The sequence below is a fragment of the Pundamilia nyererei genome, unplaced genomic scaffold, assembly GCF_000239375.1.
Source record: "Pundamilia nyererei isolate P.nyererei 1_Seehausen unplaced genomic scaffold, PunNye1.0 scaffold00177, whole genome shotgun sequence".
Taxonomy (NCBI): Eukaryota; Metazoa; Chordata; class Actinopteri; order Cichliformes; family Cichlidae; genus Pundamilia; species Pundamilia nyererei.
Genome location: NW_005187578.1, coordinates 711,196 through 715,580, shown reverse-complemented (window position 1 = coordinate 715,580; position 4,385 = coordinate 711,196).

The window sequence follows — 4,385 nt, the reverse complement described above, 5'->3', positions numbered from 1 at the left end:
GTGTGTGTGTGTGTGTGTGTGTGTGTGTGTGTGTGTGTGTGTGTGTGTGTGTGTGTGTGTGTGTGTTAGAGAAGAGAGAGAGACTTTGGTAATAAAACCATGGCTAGTTTGCTGGCAGTCATGTTTCACCGTTTCTACTTTTCTCACGTTGCTCTGTAAGGTCTCTGAGGATCAATTCTGTCCAGAAACCAGATTTGTTTTCTGGTCTCAGTGTTTTGTTTTCACGCCACTGTGCTCAAATTGTGTGTCACCACTTTGTGTGAACTGACTATCCACTTGAAAATTTGACTGCGTTTGAAACACTAAATCTGCTGCTTTGTTGGCACATGAATTCAGGGATATAAACCACCTGTGAAGTTCTGCTTCTGCTTGATTAGTATTCAGAGCGTAACTTCAATGCAAAAATAGTGGCTTAAATTTCCAGCACTAAAAAGATAAAAAAGATTCCTACATAAAGGGAGGCACAATATGTCTGTCCCAGGACTCACACTTGTGGTCTTGAAGTAACACAATCTGTTCTTGATGCACATTTCTCCAAAGTTAAGTTTGTAAGTATTTCTAATAACTTTCTGTGCTCAGCTTTTCCAGGAAAAAAAACAGCCTTTTTGGAGTAATACTGCATAAATTCAGTTTTTAAGAACTTGGATCGCCTGTAGTTTAAAACTTATCAAATGAGAAGAACTACTCAAAATGAAGATGAATAGGCTCACTTGTGCATTTACATAATTGACTTTTGATTTTCTAATGTTTCGTTATTAATATCTTTTTCATTGTTATCAAAAAATTGATCAATGGTGGGCCCTTTGTTTATTTCTGGGGATTAGCCTAATGTTGGCTAACACTAGGTTGCTAGCACAGACAAATTGCTAGCTAAATATTATCTGGAGTGTATAAGGTAAGCTCGTTCAGGAGGTAAACCTGGTGCTAGGTTGGCTACTCATTTTAAATTGCTTTGTAGCTGATGCCAGATTCATGCAGTGTAGCTAAGTTATAGTTAACCAGCTATCCTTTAGCTTTCTTGCTAACATTACTGTCATATTCTTCTTTGTGTGGTGGTGTATAGCGTTTTGATAAGGTACCGTCTCAAATCGATCATTCCCAGTCAGACCATTGGCAGAAATTATCTTTGAATATGACTATGATCGCTGCATTGTATGAACACTCATAAGGATAAATTCTTGCACAGTTACGATGACAATTTAGCAGTAAACACCACTTAGCAAGCTAGCTAGTCCAGCTATCTCCTGCTCAGACTGTGAGTCTGAGTTTCAGAAGAGCATTGTTGGGTGGTCCATCTCTTTTTTTACAAAGCCAGTGTGGCTACCATTTATTGCGAGAAGTGTCACACGTTTCAAATTCAATTTTTTCATTGTTATGGGTGTGGGCCTGCTGACTTTCACTTTCAGCTCTCACAATGCCAGGACATTACAGAAGACACTGCGTGGGGAGAATGATCCCTTTTATGTTCAAATACTAAGCACTACTGTTTGAGTGAAAACTACTGTTAACTAAATCAGTGAAGAATAAAGGGGATTCGGAGCATCGCATTTTACGGGGAATCACAAAAAAAACAAACACATTCCTACTGAGCAACTAACACAGGAATAATCAAAGGTGAGATCTGGTCTCAGTTTTATTTATATAACACCAATTTTGTTTGGTAAAAAAAAGGGTTTGAGATAGGTGCTGAGTGTTAGTGCAAGTTCACTAAGTAACTAGTAAATGTGATATAATGGCTTATAAATTATATCAGTTGATTGAGTTCAAGACAAAATTGAGTAGCACTTCAAATTAAGCTCGTATAGCTAACATTAACCTTCTACAGTACTAGAAAAGAGTGATTAACGGCAAGGGAAGTTAACTATAGCCACGCTGCATGCGTCTGGCATTTTAGCTTTGATATCATTCTGCTCTCACAGTAATACGATGGGCTTGTAGCTGCAGTAGATGATATACAGTTCATACAATAGTGCAACAGAACAGTGAAGGACAGGCTCGCTGCTGTTTTGACCGATGCCACAAGCAGAAGCTATAGCATGCTAAATACACTTCATGGTTTTCTAGATTTTACTCACTAAAAAACCTTTCTTTTTGGATTGTCTTACTTCTATTAGCCCCTCAGATCATAATAGTAAGACCGGGTGGTTGGTTGGTGTACTTTCCCGTAAATCAGCTGAGCCATATATAGTATTTGCAGGAGCGATGGTGTACTTGTGTATCTAAGATCCAACAATACTAGAAATTCACCAAATAAATGTGCATTAGGATACTCGTGATGACGTGTGGTTACTGGGACAGTCTTCAGATTCCTTTTTAAAATGTTCATTCTTATTTTAAAGTTGCTTTAAAAAAAGAAAAGGAAAAAAAACAAGCAATAATGAAATATTAGCCATGTTGCATCGAAATAAACCACAACAAATTCGAGGCAGTCATGTTCCCAGGTGTTGGATAACGCCGTTTTGTCAGATGCCGCATCTGTGTCTTTCATTTGGCAGAACTGGTCACCAAGAAATAAACCAACCCAGTTTAAAGACCTATAGAACCCAACAGAAGAGGTGCCAGATTACAGGTTTATTAACCAGCGATTGCAGTTCACTAAGGTAACCCCTATTAGGCCCCTGAGGTAAGTTTAGGCTCAAATAACAGCTGGACTCCAGCTACAAAAATCTCTGATATGGGTTCAGATGTGCTTCTTTACACTACAAATCTTCTCCCGTGAAAAACGGTGAGTTGGACATATCAGCGTTCCATCAAACATCACTAGTGAAAGACACGTACACGGTTTTGACGTTATTTAGTGTTCTGGGAATCAGAACAGCCAGGAAAATTCTGTAGCTGTGTTTTGTTTCTTAAATACGAATTAAGGAAAGCAAACAATAATTTCCACTGAATTTTAGGTGCGATTTCTACTGCAAAGCTCCAATAAATCCGGTATGGTAGCTAAAAACTGAAAGTTGTAACTGTATGCTGTAGCTCAGAGAACAATAAGGACACCGCCTAAAATTAGCAAACTGAATTTAGCTTTTCTACACTCCAATTAATCATTTAAATTTTAGTTTGAATTATTGCAACTTTAAACCTGCTGTATAGTTCAGTGCTGTGTTGTGAGCAACTCGAATGTCTAGTTACAAACACAGAAAACCTCAAACTGAAAAGAGAAATGAAGGTACGTGAAGGCGGAGCTTCCTGATCAACAGGTATTATTTAAATGAAAACACCACAAAGCCAGACCTGACCACCTACTGCAAATAAAAAGCTTTACAGACGACCACGTATAGGCCTAAACTGCATTTATTACCTTAGACTTAGGACGACACTGATATTGAATGTAATATCTCACAATATGTACACACATGAATTATTATCAATACACAGTTATAGCATGTTCAGGCACCTTCACAGTTAATTGACAGAGGAGACTTCCACACCAGGCTTCAACTCTACAATTCGTTGCTTTGTTTACTTTTACTGTTTCTGACCTAAAAATCAAGACTAATGAACTTATCTTGCATTAATTATTTTTAACATTAACTTTTAACTTCGTTAAATGGATAAAGTTTTGGTTTAGTATCCGTGATGACCAGCCAGATCATTTCTGTGTTGAACTGGAAAAACACAGATAGATACAACACATTTAAGATGATGTTTGGAGGCTGTAGGCTCCTCTCACTGTTTACTGGTTTGTGTGAATCTCTACAGCGAAGAAGGAGAGGGCAAAGTTGGAGTAATTACAGTTTGTTTGTTCTAATATCTCAGTTTAATGAGATGAAACGTCACCCACTGGTTTTGAAGCTTAGCTTTTTGGCCTCCGCCATGTTGGTTTTTTGGAGGCAGAAGTGACCGTATTTGAGGTGGATGTTATCAGCTAAGGCCAACAAACTTGGTTAGACCTCACTCACACAGGTCTAGAGACCTGTTGTCAACCGTCTGGCAACCACTACTTGCTGTTGCTTGGTGAAATCGGTCACACAGATGTACCTACTGCTACACCAAAAGGTTGGACGACCAAGAGTTTGGTGAGTGTTTGCAGACAAGTTGGCATTCACTGGTTTCTTTGTGTACACTGAGAGTAGCGGCACCAAAACCCAGTTGGTGCTGGTGTTAGTAAATCTGACTCTTAGACTGTAAAGGTGCATTTCACAGGCATGGATTTCTGCTAATGAGTGCTAGTAACTAGAATAATAAAACCTCAGTTTCACTCACCAAAACTGAAGCACAAACCTCTTGGATGTCTTCACTTCATAGTAAACTGTAATATTTTTTTGGATGATTCCCATAAAAATCCCTCTGAAGACTCCAACAGCACAAAGAGTCCTCAGATCCAGTTCAGTGACTCCAGTTAGCAGTGGTCACGAAAATTTTAAATCTTAGAAAAATCTTCTAAA